Source organism: Bufo bufo, chromosome 7, assembly GCF_905171765.1.
Source record: "Bufo bufo chromosome 7, aBufBuf1.1, whole genome shotgun sequence".
Classification (NCBI taxonomy): domain Eukaryota; kingdom Metazoa; phylum Chordata; class Amphibia; order Anura; family Bufonidae; genus Bufo; species Bufo bufo.
This window is the reverse complement of record NC_053395.1, coordinates 67297317-67317461: the sequence shown is the minus strand read 5'-3', so window position 1 is coordinate 67317461 and position 20145 is coordinate 67297317.

The following is a 20145-nucleotide window of genomic DNA, read 5'->3' as shown; positions in this document are numbered from 1 at the left end:
CAGGACCTGACATATTCTGAAGTAGAAGTGCAATCGCAGTACTCACAGACCTCAGATCAGCGTTCCTTTTATTCAAACTGCTCTGTCCTCCTGCGCTTTACTTCCGGGTTGCGTCACATGACCGAACCCGGAAGTGACGTCACCGACGTCAGCGTGCGCACACGCCGGCCGCTACCAGCCCGACCCACAGGGGAGGAGGAGGAGGAAGATTGCCTCCCGGGAGCAGGCTCCAGACCAGCCGGAGCGAGTCCTCCCGATACCCCCCAGCCCAGCATAAGCACGCGGCCGCCGGCGGACTGGGGGAGCTCCGTTGAGCTTCAGGTAACCAGGGGACCGTCCTCGGACCCTCCTGGAGAAGGAAAAAATAAAAAAGAAGACGATTTCCCATATTCATCTCCCTGCCGACCGCAGGGAGATTCTTCTCTGACCCTGGCCACAGTGGGGACAGGAACACTGAGGTGTGATGGTCGGAGGGGGCAATTTAACCTCTCTGTTTCCTGCCCCCACAGAGGTCATGGGTCAATCTCCTTGTGGCCGTCATGGAAAAAAAGGAGACAATGCGGCAGCACTCTGCAAATCAGACAAAGTACAACAATGCTTACAAAAATTATGATGCTAATACTACGCTTAAAAAGCGAGATGCTTGGTCAATGCATTTTGTACAAAACCATCTAAGCCCGTATGCCAAACGTCAAGGTGATCTCTGTTACACGGGTCCTAACACTAAATACTACCTGTTATGCGCCATAATGACCGCCATAAAATTCAGGGAGTGTTGGACCCACATGCATGCTGGATCCACTCTGCCTTTTTCCGTTTTTTGTGCCAAAATGGCCTCCATTACAAGGGATGCAGGTACCAACATGCATGCTGAGCCCACTCTATACCCTTCCTGGTGCTAAACAGCTTCCAATGAATGTAGTGAGAGCAGGCCACAGCTTTATACTGAAAATAATTAAAATCAGCCTATGGGGCAGACAGGCTAATCAGGAGTGCACGACTCGCTGGAGTGCCACATCTCCAGCATTGTAAATCTGCAAAAAAAGAGGGTTAGTCAGCACCTCCCAGTGCGCAGGTGCACGCCGCCATGGCAAAGACCTAGAGGAAAAAAAGGAGACAATGCGGCAGCACTCTGCAAATCAGACAAAGTACAACAATGCTTACAAAAATTATGATGCTAATACTACGCTTAAAAAGCGAGATGCTTGGTCAATGCATTTTGTACAAAACCATCTAAGCCCGTATGCCAAACGTCAAGGCGATCTCTGTTACACGGGTCCTAACACTAAATACTACCTGTTATGCGCCATAATGACCGCCATAAAATTCAGGGAGTGTTGGACCCACATGCATGCTGGATCCACTCTGCCTTTTTCCGTTTTTTGTGCCAAAATGGCCTCCATTACAAGGGATGCAGGTACCAACATGCATGCTGAGCCCACTCTATACCCTTCCTGGTGCTAAACAGCTTCCAATGAATGTAGTGAGAGCAGGCCACAGCTTTATACTGAAAATAATTAAAATCAGCCTATGGGGCAGACAGGCTAATCAGGAGTGCACGACTCGCTGGAGTGCCACATCTCCAGCATTGTAAATCTGCAAAAAAAGAGGGCCGTCATGGTGATGATATGGGAAAAAGCCAATTAATTTTTTCTCTGTGATATAATCGCAGTTGCCAGACAGTGAGAGGCTGCAGGCTCACAGACTGTACTGTGTCCACTGGCCATGCCACCACTCATACCGTTACAGGGTGTCATAATACCTTGCAGATACAACTAAAGTCAATTTATTATTTCTCTGTAATAAATACAATTGCAGTTGCAAGCCAGTGTGTGTCAGGCCCACACAAACTGTACTGTGCTTACTGCCCACCACTTATATAGGGTGGCACAGTACCTTGCACGCATAGTACCACTTATCTAAAATAAAATGACAGGCAGAGGCAGGCCACCCCGCAGGCGCCGTCTTGGTGCTGTGATTTCCACTGGCCCTGAAATAATGACCAGTGTTCAGAGGCCACGTAACCTGAACCCGAAAAATTTGGAGAAAATAGTTGACTGGCTTACACAGGACACCCAATCTTCAACATCTTCCGCTAAGAACCTTGACGCACCATCCTTCTCCAGCTCAGCTTCGGTCACCTGCTCTCAAGTTACCACTCTCCCGCCTGCCGCCACCACCACCACTACCACAACAGCCACCACAGCTTCACTTGTTCCGTCAGAGGAGTTATTTCCACATCAGTTGGATGAAATTAGTGTCACGGCCATGGCTATGACCGTGACTCCTGAACCGCATGCGGTTGTCAGCGGTTTTCATTGGTGTTCAATCACAGGTGAGGGCTGTGGTATTGGCCTCACCTGTGGTTGCCGCTGGCAACAGTATGTATGTGGCAGCGTAGCAGGCTGAGCTGTGCCATGCAGCTCGCTACGCTGCGCATGCGGTTTTGTGTGTGATGTGTGGATGTGTGCACTGTGTTTTATGTTATTGTGTGCACGTTCCCTTTAAGTGGTGTTTTCCCTTCCCTGGTGTTGGAAGGGTTAATCCCCTTCCTAGTGTGTGTGATCACTAGGTGTGTCCGACTGTGGGGTGTGGCTTCTTGGCCTATAAAGCCTTACTGCTTTTGCAGGCCTTCAGGTTGCTTCAGCCATGCTTAGCTGAGAGCAGCCTCATGTATTTATTACCTGCCAGTAAGAGCCACCCCTGTGGTCATAAACCTTAATGTCATAACCATAATGTCGCTTTAAGTTATTTCTAGTTATGTGTGATGTCCGTGTGATGTTTTATATGTGATTTTGTGCAGCTATGGATCTGGGTTCCTGTGTGGGGATGCGTTTGTGATCTGCACCCTGCTTACACAGGGATCCAGTCAGCAAGGCTGTGGCAGGTAGGTGGAACTCTTGTTCACCTGCCATATCCATAGAGCTGTTTATGTCTCCCCTTTTCCTGCAGCTTGGCCGTTGAGACTCCTGCTCCTCCGTGTCTAGGAGGAGTGGGCTTGTCTTACTTAGCTCCTAGGTGAGGGTCATCTTGAGGGCTAGCAGGGACTTTTAGGTTCCGGAGCATGGGCCCTCCTACCATCAAGGTTGGCCCATGCAGCTAGGAGCTAGGGTCAGGTTAGGGATGCCTTAGGAGGTGACCTGCTCCCTAATCCTGTCTTCATGGCCAAGCAGCCGAAACATCATCGGGCTCCACACGGCTGAGGATTTCCCCCATCCTCAGCCGTGACAATTAGTGATGCGCAACAATTATTGCCAGAGGATGTAGATAACAGGGATATGTCACAGTCAGGCAGGATTACACACATGGACGTACATTGTGATGATGATGATGTTGTACCCGCTGCAGCTTCCTTTGCTGAGGTGTCAGATACAAGTGAAGTGGTTGATGATGACGATGTGTCCGTGGATGCCACGTGGGTGCCTGCTCAAAGAAAAGAAGAAGAGGGGGAAAGTTCAGAAAGGGAGACAGAGAGAAGGAGGAGACGAGTTGGAAGCAGGGGGAGGTCATCGCAAGGAGCTAGTGGCACAGTCAGACAGCATGTATCGGCACCCGGGGTCAGCCAGACAGCACGCCAATCAACGCATGCTGTTGCCACCACCAGAATGCCGTCATTGCAAAGCTCAGCAGTGTGGCATTTTTTTTGTGTGTCTGCCTCTGATAACAGCAATGCCATTTGCAACCTGTGCCATAAGAAACTGAGTTGTGGGAAGTCCAACACCCACCTCGGTACAACTGCTTTGCGAAGGCACATGATCCCACATCACAAACGCCAATGGGATCAACACATGAGTACAAGCAGCACACAAACTCAAAGCCACCATCCTCCTCCTGGTCCAGCATCTTCAGCCACGTCAACCACTGCTGTCCTCCTTGCCCCCTCTCAACCATCCGCCACTCCGCCTCTCACCTTCAGCAGTTCCATATCATCTGCCCACAGTCAGGTGTCTGTCAAGGAAATGTTTGAGAGTAAGAAGCCAATGTCACAGAGTCACCCCCTTGCCCGGCATCTGACAGCTGGCTTGACGGAACTCTTAGCCCGCCAGCTTTTACCATACCAGCTGGTGGAGTCTGAGGCCTTCAAAAAATTTGTCGCTATTAAGACACCACAGTGGAAGGTACCCGGAATTTTTTTTTTTTTTTAAGTCAATCCCAAACCTCTACTCAGTTATTGAAAAGGAAGTCATGGCATCTCTGGCATACAGTGTTGCGGCAAGGGTCTATCTGACCACTGATACCTGGTCTGCGAAAGCACGGTCAGGGCAGGTATATCACCTACACTGCGCATTGGGTCAACCTGCTGACAAGCATGGAATGCGTGGCTCTGCAGCGGAGTTGGTGACACCGCCACGACTTGCAGGCAGGCCTACTGCCACCTCCTCTACTCCTCCTACTCCATCCTCTTCGATAACCTCCTCGGCTGAGTCCTCTTCTGCTGCGGCGTCTGGCTGCACATCAACTTTATCCCCCCAGCTCCCCAGGGGCTATTCCACATCCCGGATACGACAGTGTCACGCTGTCTTGGGGTTGACTTGCTTGAAAGCAGAGAGCCACACCGGACCAGCACTCCTGTCCGCCCTGAACACACAGGTGGATCAGTGGCTGACCCCACACCAACTGGAGATCGGCAAAGTGGTGTGTGACAATGGAAGTAATTTGTTGGCGGCATTGAATTTGGGCAAGTTGTCATATGTGCCGTGCATGGCACATGTGTTGAATCTCATCGTACAACGCTTTGTGTCTAAGTACCTAGGCTTACAGGACGTCCTCAAGCAGGCCAGGAAGGTGTGTGGCCATTTCAGGCGTTCCTACACGGCCATGGCACACTTTTCCGATATTCAGCGGCGAAACAACATGCCAGTGAGGCGCTTGATTTGCGACAGCCCGACATGTTGGATTTCAACACTCCTAATGTTCGACCACCTGCTCCAACAAGAAAAAGCCGTCAATGAGTATTTGTATGACCGGGGTGCTAGGACAGCCTCTGCGGAGCTGGGAATTTTTTTGCCACGTTACTGGACGCTCATGCGCAATGCCTGTAGGCTCATGCGTCCTTTTGAGGAGGTGACAAACCTAGTCAGTCACACCGAAGGCACCATCAGTAACCTCATCCCATTTGTTTTCTTCCTGGAGCGTGCCCTGCGAAGAGTGCTGGATCAGGCTGTAGATGAGCGTGAAGAGGAAGAGGAAGAGTTGTGGTCACCATCACCACCAGAAACAGCCTTGTCATCATTGCTTGCCGGACCTGCTGCAACACTGCAAGAGGAGTATGAGGAAGATGAGTCAGAGGAAGAATGTGGCTTTGAGGAGGATGGAAGACCAACCACAGCAGGCATCCCAGGGTGCTCGTTGTTGTCACCTATCTGGGACCCGTGGTGTTGTACGTGGCTGGGGTGAAGAACAGACCGTCAATGACATCAGTGAGGACGAGGAACGGGAAATGAGTAGCTCGCCATCCAACCTTGTGCAAATGGGGTCTTTCATGCTGTCATGTCTGTTGAGGGACCCTCGTATAAAAAGGATGTAGGAGAACGACCTGTACTGGGTGGCCACGCTACTAGACCCCCGGTATAAGCAGAAAGTGGCGGAAATGTTACCAAATTACCGAAAGTCAGAAAGGATAAAGCAGTTCAAAACCAAACTAAAAAATATGCTTTACACAGCTTATAAGGGGGATGTCACAGCACAACGGGAATCTAACTGGGGAAGAGGTGAAAGTAATCCTCCTCCTACCACGACGGCGGCAAGGACAGGACGGTTTATATACAGATGTATTGTTGATGGAGGACATGCAGAGCTTTTTCAGTCCTACACATCGCCACAGCCCTTCGGGATCCAGCCTTAGAGAATGACTCGACCGACAGGTAGCAGACTACCTCGCCTTAACTGCAGATATCGACACTCTGAGGAGCGATGAACCCCTTGACTACTGGGTGTGCAGGCTTGACCTGTGGCCTGAGCTATCCCAGTTTGCGATAGAACTTCTGGCCTGCCCCGCTTCAAGTGTCCTGTCAGAAAGGACCTTCAGTGCAGCAGGAGGCATTGTCACTGACAAAAGAAGTCGCCAAAAAAGTGTTGATTACCTCACCTTCATTAAGATGAATGAGGCATGGATCCCGAAGGGACTGACAGTGGGGGATACGTTTGACTAACAAAAGGCCTGATGACATGCCTTGGCCTCAAAATGGTCCCCACGCTGCTGTATTTAATGTCTGCATACCGGATGACTTTCGTGAATTCTCCGCCACCAACTAGGGTTCAAGCCGCAATGTTTAAGTCACCTTTCTGCCTGGAAAACATAAATTTTTCCGGCCGCTGCTACAACAGCGACTGCAACAATACCATTATTTTTCAGGCATGTGTACATGCCTAATTTTTCTGGCCTCTGGTGCTGCACTGTGGCTGCAAAAACAAAACAAAAACAAAAAAAGGCACATACAAGTGTCAATTCCCCTTCGTGATCGTTACCTTGTTGTGGTGAAGGGGCTTGCGTATCACAATGAAGCGATCATCACCTCTATGAGTGTGTTGGCAATGTTGCCACACCCCAGATGATAAGGCCGTTGTTTCATTATGATCAGACCAAAAGCGATCGGCTGGATAATTTTTCATAGAAAAAACATATATTATTATTTTTTTTAAGTTGTATGGGTTTTTAATACATAAAATAAAAAAATCATAATAAAGTCTCTTAATAGTTTATTAGAAATAATGCAGACAATTAAAAAAATCCCCATCAATTCCAATACAAAGCAAGTACAGAGCTCAGAACTAAATTATTTCAGGATGTCGTAATGGTTCGTTAATTTGACAATGGTTAATCAATTCGACACACGTCCCCGGATAGGGGACGTAACAGGGATTAAACTGATAGGAATAGTACTAGTTAAGACACCACTCATATAGGGTGTCACAGCACATTGCTCTGTGCACGCGCAGTGCCCCAACTTGGGAGTAAGAGGACCGACCAAGCTGCTCTTTCCATCTCCCGATTCCTAAAATCAATTCAGTTTGGTGTATCAGAGTTTGGTCTGTCACTGTGAAGGCAGTCGAAGGTACACAGCCTAAAATTTTTTTCACAAAAGGCAATCCCTGATATGGGATGTAACAGGGATTAAACTGATGAGAATAGTACTACAGAAAATACCACTCATATCGGGTGTGACAGTAAATTGCACAGCGCAGACGCAGTGACTGTGGATTAAAACAAAGGCGAGGGAGCCAGCGTTTTTTTAACCATCTCCCCGTTCAAAAAATCAATTCAATAAATTGACCCCAGATTGGGGACGTAACAGGGAATAAACTGATGAGAATAGTACTACAGAAAATACCACTCATATCGGGTGTGACAGTAAATTGCACGTCGCAGATGCAGTGACCGTGGATTCAAACAAAGGGGAGGGAGCCAGCGTTTTTTTAACCATCTCCCCGTTCGAAAAATCATGTTAATTCACCCTTGGTGTTGTACGTGGCTGGGTGGAGGAAGAAACCTTCAATGACATCAACGGGACATGGCTAGCTTGGTATCCAACCTTGTGCAAATGGGGAGTTTGCGGTTGGGCAAATGGACTGTTTGCGGTTGTTTGCGGTGCATTAAAAGGGGAGTTTGGTCTGTCAATGTCTGTGAAGCGGGCGTAACCCTTACACTACCTGATCGATACAACATCATACCTGATCGTATACACACACTGGATGTTTTAAACCCCGTTGTTCAAAAAAATTTAGGATTGTTAGGTGATTTATGCCCTTTATTGATTAAAACCCAACTCTGCGTCAACTATGTAATTTTCCATGGGAGTTTTGCCATGGATCCCCCTCCGGCATGCCACAGTCCAGGTGTTAGTCCCCTTGAAACAACTTTTCCATCACTACTGTGGCTAGAAAGAGTCCCTGTGGGTTATAAAATTCGCCTGCCTATTGAAGTCAATGGCGGTTCGCCCGGTCGCGAACATTTGAAAAAATTTGCGTTCGCCGTCCGCGAACGGAAAATTTGATGTTTGCGACATCTCTACACATTACTAATGTTGCAACAGAAATCTGAATTCATCTGACCAGCTGATGTTTTTACCACTACTCAGTGATTCAATGTTTGCATCTTGCTTCTGTTTCCCTTAGACAGCAATGACATTTTTTGCTCCAATTTGCCTGATTGTTCACAAACTGTTCCTCAGAAAGATTCTTGACATCCTCTGTTGACCACTTTCTATATTTACCATTGTTTTGATACAAAATCTGTTTTTGATTTTAGATGTTAGGAAGAAATTGAAGAATCCAGAGGAAACCCATATATGTACTTGGATTTGTAGGGAGAGTGTGATGTCTTTGTCCATCTATATGTGAAATAAAATTGTGTCTGCCTTACTTTGTTTTTCTCTAAAATTCAAAATGGAAGTGGCGACTAAGAAATAACGTAGTACATATAAAAGATCATTTAAACCTCTATAAATGTCAGGGTCCCTCCCATGACAGAAGTGAGAAGATCTGAGAGACTGGCAGCACGGGAGGTTATCTGACAGTCTCTCTGTTCTCACTTTGCAGTGTTGTTGTTTAGTGATGACCACACCTCTTGTCAGGTGCAGCTTGTGGTCATTACTGAGGCTCTATTTAGTCCTGACTCACACTGCTTACCATGCAATTGATATTTTCTGCTTGGTGTGTTATTCCTTTAAATCTCCTACTCCTCCATTCTTCTTTAGGATAAGTGTATTTCATTTTGCATTTTGTTGTTCGCTTGTGTGTTTTGTTTTCTAGGCCTCAGGGAGACGCTGGTTCCTTCATCTGGGAAGGAACCAGTAGTCTCATTCCCTCCCACCGTTCCTATGGCTTTCCAGGGATAAGGTTCCGATGTATGAGTATTTCCACCTTCAGGGTCTACTCATACTGGCAGGAGTCAGGGAGAGGTCTAGGAATTCCTAGGAGGTCACCATCCCTCTTCCTTAGCTTTGAGGCCTAGACTCTGGTCTATTTCCTTCTGTGTGTATTCTGGTGTAATCCCCTCCCCATTCCATGTGACAATAAATCGCAAGACAAAAGCTACTTCTAAAAATGTATGACTAAATAATAAATATCAGAGACTGAGTATTAGAGCAATAGGATTTACAGTTTATAGAGGTGAGTGAATTAGCAAAATTTTGTTTTAGGTCTGATTTGTTAAATCAGCTGGGGAAAAAATAAACGAACCAGCACCTCCACAATAAGTGAATATGAGAACGCAGGTGCACGCTACCTTGGCTAAAACACACTTGGATTAGTAGAACTACAGGTAACAGCACTCTGCTAGTCAATTGCACAAAGATATAAGCAAACACTGAAAGAATAAATGCTTGGTGGTCAGTAAGTATGACCACCAAGCATTTATTCTTTCAGTGTTTGCTTATATCTTTGTGCAATTGACTAGCAGAGTGCTGTTACCTGTAGTTCTACTAATCCAAGTGTGTTTTAGCCAAGGTAGCGTGCACCTGCGTTCTCATATTCACTTATTGTGGAGGTGCTGGTTCGTTTATTTTTTCCCCATTGTCACTGCCACTAGGGGAGTGGCTCCCCCTTGTGGTGAGATTGAACCGTGCACCACCAGCCCATTTACCATGTGCTTTTAATCAGATAGCTTGTACAGGTGTATTCTACCCAGCCCATACAGCAGGCTCACAGCCTGGGAGAGGCATGCGTAGGATACAGCTTGGTACTACTTTGCCCAGATTGTAGGCTGTAAGCCCAGGAGAGGCATGTTAGAGTAGGAACCATCTGATTAGAAGCTACCTTGACGACCGGTAGATGGGCCCGAAATATTTTTGATCAATTATATTCGCAAAGAGCTTCTAGCTGCATTTGCAGTAAGTATGACCACCAAGCATTTATTCTTTCAGTGTTTGCTTATATCTTTGTGCAATTGACTAGCAGAGTGCTGTTACCTGTAGTTCTACTAATCCAACTGTCAGATTGAATTTGGACCTAATAAATTATTTTTGAATCAAAAGCACCCAAGTTACTCTGAAAAGTCATGCATGACACTTTGGGGTCTTCTGTGACTGTATCCAACCCTTTTCAAACTCTAATGCAAAAATGACCCCTTTTTGGTGACAGACGCCTTCTTCTGTGTCTTCTGACTTCTAAAATGGTGGCCATTTTTATTTTTTGATTTGATTTGTGTGGAATCAATGCACTTATTTCTAATAGTTGACACAGATTTGTTTGAGATAACAAAATTAAGTTTTCTGTAAAGAACAACATTTAATCCTATAAAAATCACGATTGAAAAAAGATGTCACTGTTAATATCCAATAAATTTATCTGGAAGAACTATGAAACCCTCAAGAGTGTATGAAAGACTCTGGTTGAGCCTAAATTGCATGAAAGGCTTTTATGTATTTTGGATTAAAAAGCACCTGGAGTTTTTCATGCACAAGATGCCACAGCAAGGAATATAAATCCAGCTTAATTGAAGTAGACAGCCTGATTCCAGCTCTGCAGAAGGGTCTCTAAGCTTATGTTTTAATGCTTGATTGTTTCATGTAAATGGAGTTGGAAGGTTTCAAGATGATACATAGTTCTTATGGTTTACTTTATATTTTCCATATCCCTTTAGTAGCATTTCTTTGCCTATTTTGTTCTCCGCACCCCAATATTATTGGAGTTAATAGAGTTGTTCCAAAAAGATAAGCACTTCCAGTATGCCCTGTTGGGGCATATTGAGTTAATGGAGGGTTATTCAACTCTTTAAAGAAGCAATAATCCCCCCAAACAATATACTTTATTTCCTTCTATGACTCGTATAAAGGTACAAAATGTAAATTATAGTTAAGGTAATCTCACCAATGCCTGTAGTTCTGAGTTATCCTCTGCCTTCCGGTCTTGAGCTGTGTCATGTAATCTACACGGTCACTCTCCAAGTCACAAACATCTTATGTATAGACAGGAAGTCAGTTACTCTAATTGGAATGAATACAGAAACTGACTTCCTGTCTAGAGTCAGAGTATAAATCAAATGACTCAACTGAAGCCAGAAGGGAGCAGATAACTCACAAATATAGTCACCAGCTTACCTTCACTAAAGTTTACCCCATTTAGCTTCCAAATGGCCAGAGAATAAAAAATAATTGTGGGAGTGCTACTTTAAAGGGCATCTGTTAGCAGATTTATACCTATGTTGTCCTGTTGCATGTGCACTTGGCAGCTGAAGGCATCTACGTTGGTCCCATGCTCATATGTGCCCGCATTGATGAGAAAACTAATGTTTTAATATATACAAATGAACTTCTCGGTGCAACGGAGGTGATGCTGTTACACCTAGAGCAGGGATGCTCAACCTGCGGCCCTCCAGCTGTTGCAAAACTACAACTCCCAGCATGCCTGGAAAGCCTACAGCTATCAGTCTACAGCCAAGCATGGTAGGAGTTGTAGTTTTACAACAGCTGGAGGGCCGCAGGTTGGGCATCCCTGACCTAGAGCCTCATCTCTCTCTGCAACTGCTGCACCCTCTCCACTTTGGCTTTAGGGGAAGTTAGGGCAGGGCGTGATGATGTTTACACTGCCTGGCTCTTTCAATCAAAGTGGGCAGGACCCAGCAGTTGCAGAAACAGATGAGGCTCTAGGTGTAAGGCAGTACCTCCATTGCTCCTAGAGGATCATTTGCATATATTAATCATTATTACCAGCAATGTGGACACATATGAACATGGGACAAACACAGATGCCTTCAGCTGCCAAGCACACATCTAACAGGTCAGCCAGTTTCATAGGTACAAATCTTCTAACAGATACCCGTTAAGTCAAAGCAGAGAGGCTGCTACATATCAGTAGGCCCTGCCCTGGTGTGTCTGGCGTGGAAAAATCTATGGGGGTAAATACTTTTTATAGGCATGTTATAACATATAAACCTAAAAGCTTATCTAGTGACAGTGTAGTCATAATTTATACAGAAATTCCAGTTGTCAATTATTCTAATAATAAAATGTACTTCTATTTAATAGTACATGCACTGTACAATTTAATCAGGATTTACAATAAAGAAGGATTCCGCCTAAATGCAATTTCTCTTGACTGGTGTTTAAATGTCCTGGAGGTAACATAATCAGTTTGATGACAAGGCATCAGATTCTACAGTTAGTGTTTCTGCAAGCTATTATTGCTCTTCATGTCCCCAGGCCCAGAGATATGTGGACAAGACACAGATTTCAATTAACCTTATTGGTTGCTCCCCTTTATCCTCAGCGAACTTAAACTGTTAATGTTAGCACAATAAATATCTTTTTTTTTTTTTTGCCTGAATGCATTTAAAGAAGCAAAACTGTATTACATGGTCTCCTCACTCACTGGGAGGAATGGAAAAACACTGAGAACAATAGTATAAATTATTAAAAGCTGAATAATCGGAGCCTTTGAGAGAAATTATTCTTCATAACTCATCTTTGGATTATCCTTATTAATTATATAAAATAATGCATATACATGTAGAAGTGATTGAGAAACAATTTCAAGTGTACCTAACATTTCATAAAAGATTCGACATGTCATGGCGATATGTCAGAAATGTTGTGTCCTAAGACTCCCATTGATTGTTGAAACGAAGGGCTAAGAAGTGCTTAGCTGAGCTCTGTGCTTCTTGGGCACTGGTGACCACTGGTCTCTGTGGATAGCTGAGTGAGCCATCTACAGAAAAACGAACATTTCGTAAACGATTTTACATGTCATTATGTCAATAATTTTGGTTCCTGAGACCCTCAACGATTGTTGAATTGAAGGGCTGAGAAGCATGTAGCTGATCTCCTTGGGCCCTGATCACCTCTGGTCTGTTTGGATAGCTGAAAGTGAGCAATCTACTGGCAGACTGGGTGTATATTTTTGTTTACTTGGTTTCACTGATCAGGACTAGAACCCCACCAACCAAAATGCCTGACATGTCCCTATGATGTCAAAAGTTATATAAAAATTATCACGTACACTTTGAAGGAATGCTCTGGGCCAAACAAATACACAGTGTCAAGCCTGTTGCAGGGCCTGGGGCGAGATGTATGACACAGGCATTCTTTCCTTATTGTTTTTTTTAACACTAATCCCTTAGGATATATAAATTTATAAGTCCAAAGGGTAAACTCCAAAGTGAATCAGCAGCAAAATCCACTGCAAAATGACACCCATCTTGAAATTTGGTGGTCCCATTCACCTGTCTGCATAGAGGACCAGTTTCACCATGTGGGTGCCGCTACATCCATTCTTTATGGAACTGCCAGAGTACAGTGTTTGGCAATGAAGAGATGGAGTGCTTGACCTACAGCTCCATTCAGATAGGGGAACAGCAACCCCTGTGGTCTGTCCCCCAGCATTCATATAATTATCCACTATCCTATCCTTATAAACTTTGTATAACCCATTTAAAAAACATGTTTGGTCTTTGGCTGTCCATGGATATTAATTTCAGGTGCAAATTATAATAACTATGACAGACCACTGTGGTCTCCACTCCCTTTCACTAAACCTGGCTCACTTTTCTTATCACTTTGAAAACTAGTGGGAGAAGGGAGTGGTATAACAGCAAAAGATGGAAATTATTGTGCAGGTCAGGCATAGACCATAATTTATGATCTCTCAATGCCAGAGGTGTGGCACAAATGCAATAAAACATGTCCCCACATAATTCATCACATACTAAAAAATCTGAGCCAACTGATAACATCCACCTAATACCAGCCCTAGCAACTGGATGGAATGTCAAATTAATAGTCATAAAGACCGCGCAGATCCAGATAGATACAGATCCAACCAAATTGTAGTAGATAGACAACTGTCTCGGTATAGGCAATCACTGTTATGTCAAGCGTGGACTCCACAATAACTCTCGTCTGCACCTCCTATATTGGAAAGGACAGAATGGGCAAGAATAGTGAAGTACTGCTAGCAAAGGGTTGGGCGAGTGACAGGAGATCGATTTTAAATTTTATATGTCTATGTTTTATGGAATCTTATAAGTATAATTAATACTGATTTGCTATCAAGTGCTAGCAGTACTTCACTATTCTTGGCCATTCTGTCCTTTCCAATATAGGAGGTGCAGATGACAGTTATTGTGGAGTCCACGCTTGATATAACAGTGATTAACTATACCGAGACGGTTGTCTGTCTACTACAATTTTGTTGGATCTGTATCTATCTGGAGCTGCGCGGTCTTTATGACTATTAATTGGACCTTGGTGTGAAATGGACTCACAACGCTGGAGACCAGCTACGCTCATAGTAGGAATAGAAATTGTGGAGTTTTTATTGTTGGATGGAATGTTAAATGTCACAGGGAAAGTGATAAATAGTATATAGCAACTGTACAAGCTATCAATTGCACAGTACAGGTTTACAAAAGTGGCAATAATTGTGAAATTACTAGTAAAATATACTAAATAAAAACTGTACATATATACAAGGGCACGTGCATATACAAGATGTACAGGTTAGGGTAAAATTGTCTTGAACACGGTTGCAAGTAGTTTGTTAGTTGGAAAAATAAAGCTCCTTTATGTATGTTGCACTGGTGAAAGCTTCATCAAGATTCTATGTAGTGGTGTTTGGAGGAATCTAGTTGCAGAAGGAAGACTTGACAATTGGACATGAACCAATCTACACTTTAATCTGTAGCAACAAGATTTCACCAGAAGAGAATCCAGATAAATATATGACAGACCAGCATTCTTGCTGTGCCCAAATTGTGAATGAACATTTTAATATTAATTAAAGGACTCGTGTTGCCTATGTGATTAAGCTTATCAGTGACAGCAAAGGAAAAACGCCACAGGCAGCTAAGCTGAGGCTGACTTCAAATGTACAAATTAAGAACACCATTACATTTGTCCTTGAGTTGTTGCCAATTACTTGTTCAGATTGCAAACTGCAAAACAAAAAATACATTAAAACAGAATAGAGATTTGGAAGTAGCAAACAGTTGAAAAAATAATATGGAATAATATAATAATATAATAATATACATATGTGGGGACTATTTTCAGCAGTATAATGGCTATATGCGTGTAAAAGTAACAGATGCAAATGATCCTTGGTCAACAGATTTATTCTAGTAAACAATTTATTCTGTATCTTGGCTCATCATATCCTGACATGAAAGACATGAGATGATGTGATCTTTTTTAGGGTTTTGTTAAAATTTGATAAGTATTGAATGTGTATTGTGAGAAACTACAGTGAGAGGGATTGTCTGAGATAATGAAAAATCTTGGATAAACCCACAATAACCTCCTATAAAAAAAAATTATAGTCATCCTTGTCTCCAGCGCCGTTTTCTGAGGCGCAGGTCCTCTTGCCAACGTGTTTACAGACTGCAGTGATGAAGCGCTAATATAAGATACATGACTACTGCACCAAATCACTGTACTCAGTGGTCTACCATCATGGACAGTGTATATCAAGAATGTATCCAATAGGCGGAGAGAATGGCTGTGTGCCCCTGAGCTCCATTACACAGACTCCTCTTTACTGCTGCTCACTTTAGTGTTACTGGCATAAAATGGTGAAGATAGGTCACCCCAGTTCTAGGGGTACATCCCAGCAACAGAAGACCCCAGCTGTCAGCGGAGAGATGAATAAATTCATTAAAAAAGTGGCGTCTATACACGCTGCTTAAGAATCCAAGATGGCGCTGTCAGTACAGAAAGAACTCTGTAAGAGCAGTCCTGAGGCTCTGGAGGAAGAAAGTGATACGGAGGACATAGGGAGCCACCAGAACCTCCCGATATCCAGAAAATACCTGAAAATGACCCTTTCTAAAGCCATGGAACCACCGGTGAGTGAACTATCGTCCCTCAACCAAGACATGTGGGAGGCAGGGTGGAAGACCTAGAGTCAGCGCACACCGCCATGCTGGAGTTCAGGCTGTGGCTTCTAATAGCCTGCATACCCTCCAGACCCACCTTAACACAGTGTACACAGCTTTATAAGACCAGGACAACCGTAGTAGGAGGATCAATTTAAGATTCTGTGGCTTACCTGAATCTATAATCGCCTCTGAAATGCCTGAAGCAATCCTTGCACTGTGTGAGACTCTATTGGGTCCAGATTACTCCTCACCTGTAGTAAAGAGGGCCCACAGAGCCCTACGTCCGTGACCCAAACCCACAGAACCTCCCAGAGATATAATATGCCACTTCTTAAACTTTCAGGACAAAGAAGCAATACTGGCGCACTCTAGAAAGCAATCCGAAGTCTTGTTCAGAGATGAGAGAATCTATATATACCAAGATCTGGCCTCCATCACTCTTAAAAAATGTAAAGCTCTCAAACTGCTTATGGAGTGGCTCAGAATTCACAAAGTCCTCTACCGATGGGCCTTCCCCTTTGGTCTCTCTTTCTTTTATAATGGACATCGGATTACCATCCGCTCCCATGCCAACCTAGACCAAGCTTTTAACCTGTTGGAGATACCACAAATGGAAATTGAGAATTGGGACTTAATACAAGACGTGGCTTCTCTTCCAGAGGTCCGCAAGCCTAACCCATTTGAGCCTAGATGTACCCCTAAAGCTCAACGTCAGAAGAAAAAAAAAACACCCCTAACACAGAGACATCTATCTGCAAACACCTTTTGAAGACATACCTATCCATGCAGCTGCCCAGCTGCCATCTCTAATTATACGGAGAGAATGATGCGATGGGACTCTATATCACATTCCTGAGTATAGTTTCTATGTCTCCTTTAATCTTTCCTCCCCCCTTATTATGTGGGGTGAAAACTCTCCCCCCGCTTTCCCCCCTCCTCTTCTCTCCCCCTCCTTGCCTATCCTCTATTTTTCCTAAATTTCCTTATCTCCTCTCTCCCTCTTCCCCCTAGAAATCTACCTCAAATATTAATTCTCAATGACATTCTCTCTAATATACACCAGGTGGAGAGAGGGTTTGACATATTTTGTTTACACTTTTAGTCCTTCAGACCTGACTCAGCGGAACTCCGCCACTTGGTTTCTATTTACTTCTTTATGTTGCTGGGGGCCTATACCTGAGAGGGAGACTGTTTTGGCCTCTGTCCTTAGTTCTAGGTCCAGCAATCATCTGCTTCCAACAGTAAAGTTCTAGTCCAGGGATGGCTAACCTGAGGCTCTCCAGATGTTGCAAAACTACAACTCCCAGCATTCACAGACTGCCTAAAGGTATTAGCCTACAGCAGGGCATGGTGGGAATTGTAGTTTTACAACAGCTGGAGAGCCGCATGTTGGTCATGCCTGTTCTAGTCTAACTAGGGTAAATTGCCCAAATTCCCCCCTATTTATGCTTTTGCAGTCATACTGCTTACTGTGTTTATTTCCTCATCAATGTTGTGTTAACTCTTTTAAATTCAGGTCACCAGTACGTCATCTGAAGCGTTTTATGGTTTGCAGGAAAATCCAAGGGTCATATCTACACATGCCTCTGAAGGTTTAGTACTTTTATCATATTATGCACGTCTTGTTTTTCTGCACACTTCTGGTAGCAGCTACTGTCTTTCATGATGACCCAAATGGCTGATATAAGAATAGCCTCCTACAATGTACGAGGTCTTAGCTCGTCTTCCAAATGGAGACAGGTATTTGGGACGTTAAGGAGTGACAGAGCTACAGTGGTATTTCTACAGGAAACACATTTAAAAATGAACCACTATCCCGATCTCACATACTCATATTTCTCTCAATGGTATCATTGCGGATCCCCTTCTTTCAACTCCAGAGGAGTCAATATAGGCTTCCAGAAGAAGGTTCATTTTCAAGCGATAGACCAAATTACAGACTCAGATGGGAGATACATAATGTTGAAAGGGAAGATACATCAGCACTTCTATACATTTATAAATGTATACACTCCAAACAACAAGCAAATTTCGTGGCTAAAAAATGTCTTAGAGAGGACCAGCTCCTTTAGAGAGGGAATTACAATATTGGTGGGGGACTTCAACCTGGTAATAAACCCTCTCCTTGATTCCTCCTCTGGAAGATCCGCACATTCCCAAACTGCCCTTCGTTCCCCAATTCCAAGTTATGGAAGGCCCATCTCATAGACGTGTGGCACACTATGCACCCGGATGTTAAAGATTATACATTTTTTTCATTTGTCCACGGCTCTTACCAGTGCCTGGATTATCTCTTCGTCTCCAAGGAGCATCTCCAGCGGTGTGCGAAGGCAGACATAGGTTCTATTCTCCTCTCTGATCACTCCCCAATCTACATATCTTTATCCGCCCCAAGAAAACAACGTTCCTTCCTGACTTGGTGTTTAAATGAACAATTACTGGGGAACCCTGACACCAAATCCAGATTACAACAGTTGTTAGAGGATAATTTTTCTCTGAACAAGACCCCAGAAGTTTCCCCACAAACACTTTAGGACGCTCACAAGGCCTTCTTCCGAGGTCAATGCATTAGCATAGGCGCACACATTAAAGGGGTTATCCCATCTTAGACAATGGGGGCATATCGCTAGGATATGCCCCCATTGTCTGATAGGTGCGGGTCCCACCTCTGGGACCCGCACCTACAACGAGAACGGAGCTGGGGAGAGTTGTGGCTGGAGGACCCCGGGTTTCCCAGGATCCGTCCACCACCAGGCGCAGCTCCCCGCCTCTCCCATTGAAGTGAATGGGAGCGCACCGCGCATGAGCGACCTCACTCCCATTCATTTCTATGGGGCCGACGGAACTAGCAAAGCCAGCGCTCGGCTATTTTTGGCAGCTCCATAGAAATGAATGGAGGGCGGCTGCGCATGCGCCGTGCGCCCTCCTCCACTTTCTCCGCTCCGTTCTCCTTGTAGTTGCGGGTCCCACCTCTGGGACCCGCACCTATCAGACAATGGGGGCATATCCTAGCGATATGCCCCCATTGTCTAAGATGGGATAACCCCTTTAAGAAGGAAAGAAACAAACAAATAGATGCCTTACACGACAAAATCAGACACCTGGATGGAGTCCATAAACAGTCCTTATTACAAGCACAGATGTCTGAATTTAACAATTTCAGACATTCTCTAAAGAACCTTTCGAATACCCAATCAGCAAAATTTTATCTTTATTCTTAGCAGAAGATTTTTGCTCATGGAAATAAGGCTTCTAAATTTGTAATTCAGAGGTTTAAGAAGAGGAAGCTAAACAACTTTGTGCACAAACTCAGGAACCTCTCCGGCTCATTAACATTTGATTCTAATCAAATAGCCGCCCAATTTAGAGACTTCTACGAAACACTATATAATCTAGACACCAAACAACATAAACAAACAGTAAAAGTGACCTCCCCTCCCCCCACCCCTCTTTTAGAAGGCCTCAACCTCACTACACTCTCCGAATTGGACAAACAACATCTGACATCCCCCTTTACCTCGGATAAACTCATAGAAGACATCCAAAAATCTCCAAAAGGCAAGAGTCCAGGGCCCGATGGCCTACCAATTTCCTATTACTCCTCATTCCAAAATATTCCACACTTACTTCCCGTTTACAATCTAGCCCTAACGGATAAACCCCTATATAGAGAAATGTCCAGGGCGCATATAATTCTTATCCCGAAAGAGGGCAAAGACCATACCCTATGTCAAAACTATAGGCCCATTTCTCTTCTCAATATTGACTTAAAATTACTAGCCAAGTTGATGGCGTACCGTCTGGCAAGTATTCTTCCATCCCTGATCCACAGAGACCAGACTGGTTTTGTTAGGGGAACAGAGGTGAAAGATAATACCGCTAGGGTACTAAATATTCTACATTACGCTAAAAAGAAGTCTATGCCTCTAGTCCTTCTCAGCACAGATGCTGATATAGTTAAGTGGTCGTTCATGAAACAGGTCCTCTCTTCACAAAAATTCCCTGACTCTTTCCTTTATGCGATTGATGCCCAGGGCACCGGTGAAATAGAGCCCTGGGGCGAAAAACAATAAGGCCCCCCCCACATGACACTTGCTGACTTTAACGCCCCCCCATCACTACAGAAATACAGCTCCCAATACCTCTTACATCCAGTGACGTCTCCTTTGATGTAGATCTTCTCTGTCCTCGTCTTCTCCTTTCAGACCTTCAGACCAGACCACCATTTTGTCGCCATTTTCCGTCTCTGCAGTTTGACAAACAAATAATTATCTTAGTTTACTACTTTTCCATCATCCTCCCATCTTCTGGACAAATCATCCTACTACCCCCAA